This window comes from Pipistrellus hanaki (assembly GCF_964339955.1).
Source record: "Pipistrellus hanaki genome assembly, chromosome: 6".
Lineage (NCBI taxonomy): Eukaryota > Metazoa > Chordata > Mammalia > Chiroptera > Vespertilionidae > Pipistrellus > Pipistrellus hanaki.
Window position 1 is genome coordinate 12,605,433 of NC_140508.1, and position 14,106 is coordinate 12,619,538.

At 43.6% G+C, this 14,106-nt stretch overlaps 1 long non-coding RNA gene and 1 pseudogene across 2 annotated transcripts in view; both read left to right on the forward strand.

Annotated features, from left to right (window-relative positions):
• LOC311624191 (ferritin heavy chain-like) overlaps positions 1–13,978 on the forward strand; it is a 39,322-nt pseudogene extending 25,344 nt beyond the window's left edge. Inside the window, exon 2 of the transcript in view lies at positions 13,848–13,978. The product of the transcript in view is annotated as a ferritin heavy chain-like (transcript). The remainder of the gene's footprint in view (positions 1–13,847) is intronic.
• Positions 1–14,106, forward strand: part of LOC311624151 — a 244,719-nt gene that overhangs the window by 74,070 nt on the left and 156,543 nt on the right. The gene's annotated exons all lie outside the window — the stretch shown is intronic.

Here is a 14,106-nt window from a genome sequence, read left to right on the forward strand (position 1 = left end):
TTTTCCCCCCTGGGGACACAGCTGAAACTCCACTTGGGATGCTTCCCTTGATCCTCTGGCTCAGAAACCGGAATCATTTTAGGTGATGGATGACAATGGTGCCTAAAGCCAAGGAGACGTGGGGACTTGCCTCCTGTTGTGAGTCTGGAAGTCCGAGGTGGCGGGTCGGGTTCAGATGCAGACTGCCTCTTGCCAGCTGTGGAAGCCTGGGAGGCCAGGCCACCTGTCAGTGCCTTGTTTCTCCTCTGTAAAACGGTGGACGAGGAGGTGCCACCCACACTCTTCTTCCTCTTCGCTTGCTTCCTCTGGAATTTAAAAAACACTTTATCTATTGATTTGAGAGAGAGAGAAACATTAATTTGTTACGCACTCACTGGTTGATTTGTCTATGTATCCTGACCTGGAATCAAACCTGCAACCTTGGCATATTGGGATGGTCCTCTAACCAACTGAGTTACCGGACCAGGGGTAGAATTTTCTGATCTTTCTGCCAAATCAGCCACTGCTGTTCTCGCGCTTCCTTGTTTGGCTCGTAGGGTCTTTCCTTTGAACAAAACTCTTGTTAAGAATTTCCTAGCCCAAACCTCAGATGCACATTTCAAATTAAACCCACCTCCCTTTCTCCCCACCTTGTCTCACATGTCCTCAGAAATCTACTCGCTGGTCTTCTCCTCCCACCCTGACACTCTAGTCTCATCCCACTGCCTTCCTCACACAGGAAGGGGGCCCCCGCAGGAGGGGACTGGCCACCGCTGACGTCTCTCATGAGCAGTGGGCCTGAAATCAAGAGCAGAGGTTCTCTTGCCCGGCCCGAGTGGCTCAGTGAACCAGGAGGTCACGTTCAATTCCCGGTCAGGGCATATGCACGAGTTGAGGGCTCCATCCCCTGTGGGGGCCATGCAGGAGGCAGCCAATCAATGATTCTCTCTCATTATTGAGGTTTCTCTCTCTCTCTTTCCCTCTCCCTTCTTCTATATCAATATATATACTTTTAATATATATTTTATTGATTTTTTTTTTACGGAGAGGAAGAGAGAGGGATAGAGAGCTAGAAGCATTGATGAGAGGGAAACATCAATCAGCTGCCTCCTGCACACCTCCTACTGGAGATGTGCCTGAAACCAAGGTATCTGCCCTTGACTGGAATCAAACCTGGAACCTTTCAATCCGCAGGCTGATGCTGAGCCAAACTGGTTAGGGAGATGATAGATAGATAGATAGATAGATAGATAGATAGATAGATAGATAGATATAGGTATTTTTTAAGCAATTCTCAACCAGGAACAATTCTGCCCCCATCTTAAGGGACATGTGCCAATGTCTGGAAACATTTTTGGTTTTTATACTGGGATGGGGGTGCTACTGGCATCTAGTGGGTCGAGGCCAGGGATGCTGCAAAACATCCCATAACGTGCAAGGCAGACCCACAGCAAAGAATTACCTGCTCCCAAATGTCAACGGTGCAGAGGCTAAAAAGCCTGAGATGGGGTTTGGAGTTAGGATGGTGGGGTGTGGGCACAAAGCTGCTTTGAGAAGCCAAGGAAAGCTACGAACCTTCTCCCAGAAACCTCCAAGCCTGACTTTTTCCAAGGCTGAGCCAGGCTCTCCCACGTGTGTAGAAAGCCGCTCTCTTCTTGGTTGGACCTTCTACACCTTCCATATTTCTGATCCTCAGACTCTCCCAGCTCACTCTTGCCTTGAGGTCCTTGCTGTTTTCCAGAACATTCTTCATCTCCTAGTGGTCAGTCTCTAAATACTGTACCCTGTTTATTCCCTTCGTGACTCATAAACAGTCTGCACTTGTTTTATTTGTGTCTTGTTTACTCACTAGCCTGGGAGCTCCAAGAGGTAGCTTGGACTTCATTGCCAAGTCCTGGGCCTAGAACCTTGCCTGCCCCGTGGGGGGGGGGGGGGGGTAGGAGGGGTTTGTATGAAGAAGCAAATGAGTATCCCGCAGTCAGACAAGCTGCTACAGAGTCTGCAGTTGCTGCTGGAGGTGTGTGCCTTGGGACAGGACACAATTTTTCCCATTCTCAATTTCCACATCTGTAAAATGGGAGTAATGACGCCTCTTTCTCACAACTCTGAGGATAATTACTTAAGGGCCCCATTCATTGTCTCAAATTTAGTTGGAACCCAGTCAATACTGGTCTTTCCTGATAAACTCTTCTCAGGGGACTAGCCCTCCAGAACCTTCTCCATCACCCCCCATCACACTCACTTCTGGATTCCTACACAAAAATCCCAGAGGGAGACCGGGCTCTCTGCATAGCCATGGGATCTCTGTCAGGGGTCAGGCACAGAGGGCAAGGCTGGATTCGCTCAGATTCAGCTGGCATTCCCTGGCTTAATGTTGACCCAATCAACTCTCTCCTCCACCACATTTCTGAAACTAAACTCACTGCTTCTGACTCACCCTTCCTGACAGGCTCTCGACAAAAGATATTATCCATTTCAACTACCCACACCTATCTTCCTCCCCTTTGCCCACCCCCTCTTCCATTCATTCACTCATTCACTCAATGGCTAATATTTACCTAATATCTTTGGGTGACTCCTCCAGGCTGTCAGGCCATTTTTAAGTCCAATGAATGAGGTGCTCGTGGTGATAATAACATCAGCAACAACAACTGACACTTATTGAGCATTTCCTGCACTGAGAGAGATATTTGAATGTAGTCCAGAGATCACCAATTTTTTTTTGTAAAGGACCAGATAGGTATATTTTAGAGTTTGGGGCTAAGAGGAAAAACTGAGGATATTATGTAGATCCTTATACAAAAGGGAAAACATTTTTCAATTAATAATAATTGATTATATGGGTGTGTTTTTTTTCTAAATCAGGTCTACTGATGAGAAAAATTGAATTCTTTTGTAGGTAACATTTTTTATTAGTGTTCAAAGTCGGTGTTTCTTATCAAGTAGATGGTGAATGTTCATCTGTAAAGCCCTTTCTTAGCCTGCAGGCCATACAAAAAGAAATGGCAGGCTGGAGTGGGCCTCCAGGCTATGGTTGGCTGATGCCAGTACTGTCCTGAGGAAGCTGCTTAGTTCTGAATGTTGGCCTTAACCTATGAGGCCTTACCTTTCTGCACCTCAATCTCCTCACCTGGAATATGTGTAAAATAATAATGGGAATTGCACCATAGGGTAAATGACTAAATGCATGCCATGTGATTAGAACAGTGCCTGGTCCTACATAAGCAATTCCAAAAACCCAGTTAGTTATCTGACCCAATTACACACACACACACAGACACACACACACATACACACACATGTTTCCCCAGTGCCTTCTGGCCCCTTAGCAAAATCTCCTCTCCCCTCCCCCTCTCCTCAAAGGTCCCTGCATCTGTGAGCTCTCACTGACCCTGTTCTCCCTGAGGCCGCTGCTTCTCCCAAGCTTCTCCAGCAGTGGCTGTCTCCTTCTGCTGCCCAGCCCACCTGCCTGGGGCAGGGCTCCGTGAGCTCCTTGTTTCTTTTCCTCCAGTGTTCAGCCTTTTGGAGATCTGGAATTCAGGGATTCCCATCCACAACCCCTCCTCACTGCATCCTCTGTGGGTCCCTGAGATCTCGCCCCTCGGTTCTTAGAGATTTTGTGTCCTGATCCAGTCTCTGGGTTCGCCTGTAAGGACTCTTGTCAATTTGCATGTCTTTGAAGAAGATCCTTTTGATTCCTGGCCGCTCAGTCCCTGGACCAGTCCCTTTAGGGACCTTGTCCACACTCAGCACAGACCTCCCAAACTCAGACTCTTCCCTTCCAGTGATGACACCAGCTCCACACCTCAGCTTCAAGCTCTCCCTGCAACCACTGCCCAGTATTTTTCTGCTCAGTCTATACAGACCGCTATATCATTGCTTCACTCTTCTTACCCCCTTCCCATCCAGCCACCCCTGACCGGAAGTGGGTTCCTGTTGCACCATACTCCCTCACGTTCACCCTGAATGCCCTGGCTCTTTTCTTCCTCTGTCGACCTGCCTGGCTAAACCCCATTCCAGGTTAAATCCAACTCTTAGCCCAACCCAAGCTGAAATAGTCTGGGGGAAAAAACATACACTCTGCCAACTGGCTTCTCTTTAAATGCACGAGCACCCACACACAGCATTTCCCTCCATCCATTCTCCCTCTCTCCTGGAAGACAGTCCACCCCTTCCTTACTCCTCTTTTAAATTCAGTGACATCTAGATGCAATCAAGCTAAATCAACTTGCTGGTCTTGACCTGCACTCAAACATTCTCCTTCCCTGCTGTTACAGATGATGGTATGTTACCAGCACCCTCTCCCTTCCCACCTTCTTAAGATCATTGCTTGGTGATTCTTCCTTTTCTCTCCTCCATTATCAGCAATGCCTCTTCAGATCCTTTCTAGCATCATCCAACACCTGCTAGAATATCTCCCCTTAAACTCATGTCCCCCTGAAGTTCTCCTTACTGCCCCACTCTACCCCTGTCTGCCCCAATCACCAAGAAGCATCTTCAAATCAGTTGACCTTACTCAACACTTCCCTCCAATTTTTGTTTAACCCTCTCCAGTCAGCATGTGCCCTGGGCTCCACTGAAGTCTCTCCTGACGACCAGCCATCCCTGTGATACCCAACCCAACAGTCACATCCCAGAGCTTGTCCTCCCCGAATCAGCAGCAGCGGGTTCAGGCAGTGGACTCCTCCCTAAAAAGCACCTTCCAGCCTCGGCTTCTCGGGTAGCTCTCTCTTGGTCCTTCTGGCTGGCGGACTGCTCCTTCTCAGTCACCTTTGTAAGCCCTCCAACTTTCTTCTTTAAACTTGGAGCTCCCCAGGCCTCATCCTTGCACTTGATTCTTCCTCATCTCCCTTCTCTACTTAGATGGTCCCAACCAGTCCCAAGGCTTCAAATACCATCACAGGGTGATGTCACCAAGGGCCAGGGACACAGTGGTGAAGGCATCTACCCTCGAGGAGCCCACATGTGAAAAACAAGTGATAAACGGGTATCCAATTATCTCTCCCTCGCCCTAAAATCAATGAAAACGTATTTGGGGGTGGGGGGGGGGGCGGGAAATGACGAAGCCTATCTAAATATTTCCATTCTTGGACTTTTTGGTGCAGGACAATGAAGACTTTCTTAAGCATTCTACTAGTCACTCCTTTTGAGTTATTCTTTGTATCTCTGACATGTCCTAATAGACATCTGGGTGCCTATCTGGTAAGGAGCCACTGTGATATGACATTTAACACACGTGGAAGGAAAGAAGGAAGAGGCAATGACAGATTTTACTTGGATTGTGAGCACTGAAGGTTTTCACCCTGAAATTCTCAGCCCCTCGCTCAAGGCTCGGCACGTGGTGGACAGAATAATTACTAGTTGAATGGATGAATGAACAAATGAATGACCAGATAAGCAAAATGAGAGACCCCAAAGCTATCATGTATGTATGCTTGAGTCTACTTAATATGATGAGACACTTTCGATAAATATTCCTGCTCTAGCGTGTGATGCTTTGTATGATGATAATAGATGTTTCCTGAACACCAGTTTTATGCCAGAGACTTGAGGTAAATCACTTCCAATTTTCACAGCAACACCACAAATAGAGATTGGTTTCCTCATTTCCTGGGGAAGAAACGAGGCAGAGGGACTGAGAGCCACACCCGCTCTGCCTCCGTGTGCTGTCCACGCCACCGATATAAGGACTTAACTCTCACATCACCTCGAGGGGGAATGATTGAAAACTTTGCTGTTACTCCTGAGCCTGGTTTTCGTTCTGTTTCCTAGGCGTCCCATCCCTTCTCTTTTGGTGTCTTTATTCACCCCCTACAGTTAGTGACCCCCTGGTTTCTCGTCCTCAGCTTCTGCTGCTTTCTGCCCTTCCCTCTTGGTGTCCCTCCTGCCCTCCATGCTGGGGCCTCGTCCCCTTCTCTTTGTAAGCCCACCAGACTAGGGCCGAGTCATTTGTTTACTTGGGAGTCTGAGCTGAGAAAAGAAGTTAAAATCTCTCCACACGTTCAAACAAAGAAAAGGACGTTCTCTATTCCCTTTCATGGTCAAAAGATGATCCTTTCTTCCCCTCCAACAAAACCCATTTAGGTGTTTATAGACCAGTTATCTTAACAATGACGGGTCCGTGGCTTTTCTCTGGGTGCCAATTAACGTTCTTAATTGCCTCGCTCTAACCGCCTCACGTTTGGTGTGCTAAGTCGGGTTCTCTGACAAGTTTATTTTCTATTATGATTTACATTGCCAAGACAGATAGATATTTATGACAGTAAACTCTCCCGCACTGGGCTTTTAGCTTCCCAGGGTTTGTTATAATAAAGAACGCTGTGATAAATTTACAGAAGAGCCTTCTCAGGGATTTTTTTTTTTTTTTAAGATAAAGTTCAATTTTGGAGAGGGGGATGCAGGATGTGTGTGTGATAGATAACCCAAGAAAACTTTTTAAAAGCAAGAGAAAACTTTCAGGTAAGGCTGTGGGAGCCACTCCAGAAATGCCCCAGTTCAGGAGGCATCCGAACTGCTCACAAAGGGAAGAAAATGGAAGCGGTTTTAGCAGAAAAAATTCGCTCAATCAATTGAACCTTCGACTTGCTTTTGAAAATCTATACATTTCTCCTGCCCGGTTACGAAATAGGTGAGCATCCTGATAAGCGTGTTTAAGAGGTTACCGATTCAGCTTGATCACTCACGTTACTGAGGGTCCTGTCTTGCACAAGAGCCGACAGAAGGAGTAAGACAGCATTTGAAAAAGCTTCTGAAGGGCTGTGCATTTGAGAGATAGCAACATTCATTTCAGAAAGGCTCAGGACATGAGACTTGAAGGAAAGAAATTCCTTCCTTTAAATTCACTGAAATATTTTCTATACCAAAACAACTCAAATATATAACAAGATTGGGTAAGTAAATTTTTCATTCAGAGTGAAAAATTACATAAGACACATTTACAGTGTGTGTGTGTGTGTGTGTGTGTGTGTGTGTTTCAAAGCAATGGAAGGGCTTCTGAAATCCTGGTCAGTGAAATAAACAACTCCAAAATGTATTTTCAAATTGACCTCAATTATGTAAAAATTTTGATATTCATGGAACAAAGAGTAGAAGAAAGTTCACTAAAGTGTTATCTTTCTCTAATCTTCAGAGGAAGCAAATAAATTACTCAAATCAACCCAAGGAGTGAGTCAGATTGTTCAATCTTGCAGGAAAGGCGAGGATGCAGGGGTCTGACTCAGTTGGGGGCGGTTAACAAGGCTCTCGGGGACAAGATAAGAGGCTTAGATTGTGATTTAGTGCTTAACATTTCATTAGAAAGAATCTTATTATTAAAAAACCCTAGGCAGCTGCTCATATGGCCTTGAAATCATATTGCCTACAGACCTGGTTTCTGAGCTTCAGCACTGTTGACATTTTGGGTCAGATAATTCTTGATTGTGGGGCTGTGTAGGGTGTTAGCATGATCCCTGGCCTCTACGTACCAAGTACCATTAACACTCTTGGATTGTGACAACCCAAAACTGGCTCCAGACATTGCCAAATGTCCCCTGGTGGGAGGGACCACTGCTGCGACTTAGGGAGCCAGCCTCCACCACGGTGTGTGAGTGCCCAGAGTGACCTAAGGACCCACGAGGGTGGACTAGAGTGAGCTCACCAAGTGACTTAGGGCCAAAAAAGCCAGGTCCACCAACTCTCCCATTCCTAATCCATCTATCTAGTCTTCCACTAAAGAACCTGCCTGAAAAATCCTCATTTTCTGACAACGTTTTCCCGCTTGAAGGAACTTGCTGGAATATTTATACTATTTTTTTTTTTTCAATACACAGTTGTGGGCTTCTATATATTAGTGGCAACTCAGAAGATGAATTGGAGCTAGACATTGTTCGATACCAATTTGGGGTTGATCAAACGGCTGTGGGCAGAGAGATATCAAAGTGGAGGGGGGTAGATATCGTCAGTTAAGTGGTGACTGTTGCAATTAGCCAGACTTTCCAGTCATAAATCACCCCAACAGAAGGGCTCTGGGCCAGGACACTCGGAAAAGTGGACATTTGGCCCCATAATAAAGCACTCCCAGTGAATTACAAGCAAGATCTCAAGCAATTTTAGCTCAACTTCTAAATCTCTAGAATGTGAAGAGTTCCTTCCAGACAGAAAGCCTTCCGTGGGAGGCAGGCAGAGAGCCAGTCGATGCAAGTCCACTGCCTCCAGAGTTGCTGCATGAGAAAAAGCCAACGCGTTACCCATTTCCCGAATTAAAGCCTCGGTGGTTACCTCGGTGGGCCACTTGGCCGCTTCCTGGAGTGAAAACTTAGAGACCCAAAGGGGCAGTGTGTCTGCAGGGGCAGGGTGTGACTTACGGATGCCAGCCTGGCCACTTCGGTCTTTTCAAGCTTGAGATGCTGGGAAGCCCACATAGGAAAACTACCCACCTAATTAAGGCCCTTTCAATGGAGAGCAGATAGCTAATTGCCTTCTGAAAAACAGCTTCACATATCATAAAATTCACTCACTGTAAGCATACAGTTTGATGATCTCCAATGAATTTAAATAGTTGGGCAACCATCAGTTTGTTGTTCCTTTTTCCCCCTAATTGTGGTAAATCTTTAAAAAAAAAAAAAATATATATATATATATATATATATATATATATGTGTGTGTGTGTGTGTGTGTGTGTGTGTGTGTGTGTGTGTGTATAATTGATTTTTTACAAAGAAGGGAGAGGGATAGAGAGCCAGAAACATCGATGAGAGAGAAACATCGGTTTCTATCAGCTGCCTCCTGCACACCCCTCACCAGGGATGTGCCCACACCAAGGCACACGCCCCCGACCAGAACCGAACCCGGGACCACCGAGTTCCCAGGCCTACGCTCTATTCACTGAGCCGAACCAGTCAGGGTTGTGGTAAACCTTAATCGTCTTTAATTGTACTGTTCAGTGGTATTAAGTACATTCAAATTGTGGGTCAGTCTCCAGATCTCTTCATCCTGTGTAACCGAAACTCCATGCCCAATAAACCAAACATGTCAAACTCATGGCCCATGCACGCGGCCCACAACAAATATTTTTGTGGCTCAGCCAACATAACGGTATGTAAGAAACGTTTTACTAAAAACTTTGTAACTTAATTTTTATAATATCCTGTTATACATCATTATTAATAACGAACTACAATGTTCGCTAATGTCTGATCACTCTAATTGTGTTGCATTCATTTCCCTTACGTGCCTTACACGCAGGCGCACCACTTCTCTCCACTAATACCAGCAGTGAATGCTTTAAATCTGTTAACCGGGGAGTTCCCTTTTAAATTAAGCAACCTGTAATGGGCACGTACTCTTTCACTAGGACGTGTCAGTACGTCACGCCGGGAGGACGTAGTTTCATATTATTTTTTTATTTATACTTAATTAAAATAAATGATATATATCTTTTTTTCATTTATTTATATATAAAGCACAAAGGAAAATACAAAATTACAAAAAAATAGAAAAGAATACCAACAAAAAAATGGAAACATCGAATTAAAAAATTATAAATTTCACAAACAATTATAAAGATTACAAAAAATATATACCGTCCCTCTCAGGGCGCAACATATATTTCCAGGACGTATTCATACGTCCTGCCCGTTCCCGATATTGTTTAAGTTTGACGTATTTATATGTCCCGCTCGGTTAACAGGTTAAAAGCCAATTGCCATGTCATTAGTCTTGGACTGACGTGTCTGGTATGTGCAACAGGAAATATTTCACTTTCAGAGAACAAGAAAAATAGGTTTATTTGTGTTATACTTATTTGTGCAGTCATTCAGTGTCTGGTAAGTTAATGTTCAAGAAAAAAAACATTTTTATTACAATGTTCTATTATTTTATGTTAATGATTACTCATTTATTTCAGCCCTTTACATTCAGCATGTCTCTATGGAAATAAACCTATGTTTCTATGACAATTGAAGCTTTTGGGGTTTTTTTTTTGTGTTTTTTTTTTTGTGGCCCACATAGACTTAAACCTTGTTTATTTGGCCCGTGTTAGCCTCTGAGTTTGACATGCTTGCATTAAGCAGGGACTCCCTCCTCCATGCAGTCCTTGGTGACCACCCTCTACTTTCCGTCTCCATGAGGAATCTAGGTCCCTCCTTTAAGTGGAATCATGCAGTCTTTGCCTTTTGTGTTTGGCTTATTTCAATCAGCATAGTATCCTCAGGTCCAACCTTGTTGTAGCACGTGTTAGAATTCCTTTCATTGTTAAAGCTGATTACTATTCCATTGTGTGTATAAAGCACATTTTGTTTATTCGCTTGTGGGTGGACCCTTGGGTTACTTCCACCTTTTGGCTACTGTGAATAATGCTGCTGTGAACACGGGTGTTCAGGTATCTCTTCATGTCCCTGCTTCCAATCCTTTTGGGTCTATCTATTCAGAAGCGGAATGTCTGGATCATATGATTAATCTTTTGGAGGAACTGACATATTGCTTTCCATAGTGGCTGTACCAGTTTACAATCCCACCAATGGTAATTGCCTTGTACTACTTTATTTTGTATTCGGGGCCCCAATTGACTGATTCATTCATCATTATTTATTGTAACTTCTGTGTTCCCTTCCTGTGACCGAGTGCTTAGGGACACTTGCAGGCATCTGCCCCCGGGGAGCCCACAGTGTGAAAAATGAGCGATAAACGGATATACAATTAAATCTGCAATGATAAATTTTGAGCTGTGCTATAAACACTAACAGGCAGGGCCTCATTTGGATGAGGAAGTGCCCATTTTATAGGAGAACATTCCCTGCAGGATAGAGCCGGGGAGGGACTTTGTGGAATTTTTTAATCTGAGTTCCAATGAGACTGTCTCCCTTAACTGGACAGTTACTGAATCCATACATTCAGCGAGGTCCTGACAGATCTGAGCTGGTTTTCCCATCTGTGAAATGGGAATAAAAGAGAGTTTTTAATAAGGATGAGAAAGGATTATGTATCCCAAGTAGCCTCAAAAAGAAGAAACTTCGGTGTTTAGAGACTGCTTGTTAAAGGCTTAACAAGTGAATTTCCGCCTGGGGCAAACAGTGAGAACGATCAGATTATAGAAACCCTTTTTCATGCAACAAAAAAACAAACAAACAAAAAAAAAACAACTAATAAAATCCCTTATTCTGATTTTTTTTTTTCATTTTCTATCTCTGGTTTAAGGAATATTAAATGATAAATTTAAAGTGACCTTTGATTATATATTGGAGGTAGATTCAAAATGTGTACTGTATCTTTTTTTTTTTTTTTTTTTTTTTTAATGAGTTTACTTGAGCCTAACTAATGGCATGCGGGAAACACAATTTCAGATGCTCCCTCTCTTCTCTGGGTCTGATGTTCACTGGCGGGTCACACCTGAGGGAGACCTCTCCTCAGCTTTATCCGTAGAATTCGTCTCTACAGACCCTGGGTGTATAGGAAGAGCTTATAGGGCAGGCTTCATTTCACACGTTTTCTTTTACCACAATATTTTCTTATTTAGCTTTCTCCTCTATATTGAGCTACAGCAGGAGGACAGGGATTGGGGGGTGACAGGAAGATTTTGGAGTCAGGCTCAGCCACTTCCTAATTAAGTCACTTCACATCTTTGAACCCCCGTTTCCTCATTTTTCAAAATGGACAGAACAATGCTGATCTCCCCAGGAAGATCAAACGAGAAAGTGCGCATTTAGTGAGTCTTTCCAGGATTTTTTATTATTATTATTGCCATTATTGGAATTTTTTGCAACACAGACTATTATGGGAAAGAGATTGTATCATCCCCATATGGGGATATTTTAAATTCTCTAAAATTGTAAGTACAATATTATATTAAATTGGATACATATGCAGTCCATCTCTATGTATTTAATTCCACTAACTGCCTTGCACAATGTAAATACTCAATAGAGGTTGAATAAATGTGCAATCTTCAGCCTTGTAAGTATTGGATGGGTGTTTGTCTTTATTTGGAGTTAACTTCATTTTAAGAAGCTGCAGCTATAAACCCTCACATTTGTGCATTGCATTTTCAATTATTATTATTATCACTTGGAGACTCCAGTGGCACAATTGTATTACCTTGTTCTAAGTAGAAATGGTGAGCATGTTTTAACCATCATCAACTAAACTAAGTAAGTACAAGTATCTCTTCCATGAAGTTTTCCTTAAACCCACTACTATTTCTTGAGCTGTAAATTTACTGTGCACTCATGTAGACTGGTAAATTAATCTCCTACCACACTGCCTTACACGGGAAGGTGTTGGGAATATAAGCAGATTAGTCTGCAAGACAGGCGTTAATTGGCCTTATTACTCGGTATGAGAATTCTAAAGGCTTCCGTGTGTTATTAAACCAAACTCTTGCCTTTCCAACTTCGGCTGTTGACGGTAGTTCTATCTTTTTTGCTTAAGGGGACTTACATAAAACAACACAAAACATTTTGAGAGACCAAAAATGGGAGGTTAACTTCCCTTTCTTCAGTAAGTTTTTATTGATGGCCATGAATGTAAAAAAGATGATCAAGCTGATTTATTTTTTGCCTTGGGCTGTCCAAACACCCAGGTGAACATACTTCTGAGCCCAACATTCTATTTTGCTTGCATTCCTGATGAGCTTACAAGAAACTCTTACAAGCTGGGAACCTGATGAATAACTAATCAACAAAATGCAATGCACAAATGTGAAGGGAGGGTTTATAGCTGCAGCCCCTTAATGAAGTAAATGCCAAATAAAGACAAATGCCCAGAGGCGCCATGGAAACACCCATCAAAGGCTTAGAAGGTGAAAGATTTTGCATTTATTCAGAATCTATTAAGTATTTACATTGTGCAAGGCAGTAAATGGAATTAAATAGAGATTTACTGTATAACCGCATACACATCCAACATAATAATAATATAATATAATTAATATAATTAATATAATATAATATAATATAATATAATATAATATAATATAATATTGTACTCACACACACAATTTTAGAAAATGCCAAATATTCCCATGTTGGGACGATACAATCACTTTGAACTATATACATACCTTTACCATAACTTCTACATTGCAAAAAATTCAGTAATGGTTGTTTTGGTAACACCCAGAGCACTATGCTTCCATGGGTGATGTGATAAAGTAAGTAAAGGAGTATGTAAGTATGTTATCAGACATTTATAGCTGCGGAGGGAAAATGCAGTTGCTTGCTCTTTTGATATTATCTGGCTGTACTCCTTTTTAATCTGCTCTTCCTATATTTAGTATCCTGTTATTTTAAAGTTTTTCAAAAAATCAAGCTTAAATCAAGGTCGCATTAGAACAACACACTAATCCTCGTGACTACGAATTCTGCGGGCTATTTATCAGCGAATACAACTCGGGAAGGGAATTATCGGGACATTTGGACATTCCAAGGTCGCATTTAGAGTTGAGACGGAGCGGGAAGGTTGCGTCAACCACCATTTTTATGACCCTTCAGGCATCTCGAAACTCCATTGAAGCATTTCAATCAAAAAAAAAAAAAAGAGAGAGAGAGAGAGAGAGAGAGAGAGAGAGAGAGAGAGAGAGAGAGAGAGAGAGAGAGAGAGAGAGAGAGGCGGAAGGGGACACGGGTCAGATCTCGGTGTTATGTGTGCTTTCTGAATTTTTGGTAGATGTAAAGACTGAACAGCTGAAAAGACCTCCCCACCCCACGACTTGCGCGGGGGCATCAATCTTACAAAAAAAAAAAGTCATTTTTGGAGCACGCTGTCCGAAACTTGCACGCAAGCCCCCGAGTTTTTCATAAGCACACCGTTCTTTTTCATCCTATCTCCGAGGATTCGGGTGGCTGCAGGGAAGGATGGGTGTCCCCCCGGAACCCCCACCCCCCGGGCCCCCCCAGATCTCGCCCGCGCCGCGGCCAATCTGAGCGCGGATGCTAATCGGCGGCGGGCGCTCCGGGACGCACACGCCTTTGTCGCCGTCGGGCCGGACTACAAAGCCCAGCATGCCCTGCCCCGCCCTGATCAATGAGGGCTTATTTAAATGATCCCTGAGGTCCTGGACCCAGGCCAATCAGCTGTCAGGGCTCATGATAAATCGCAATGCATTATTGATAATAATAATTGCCGGGACATGCGCGTTCCGGCCGGAGGGGGGTC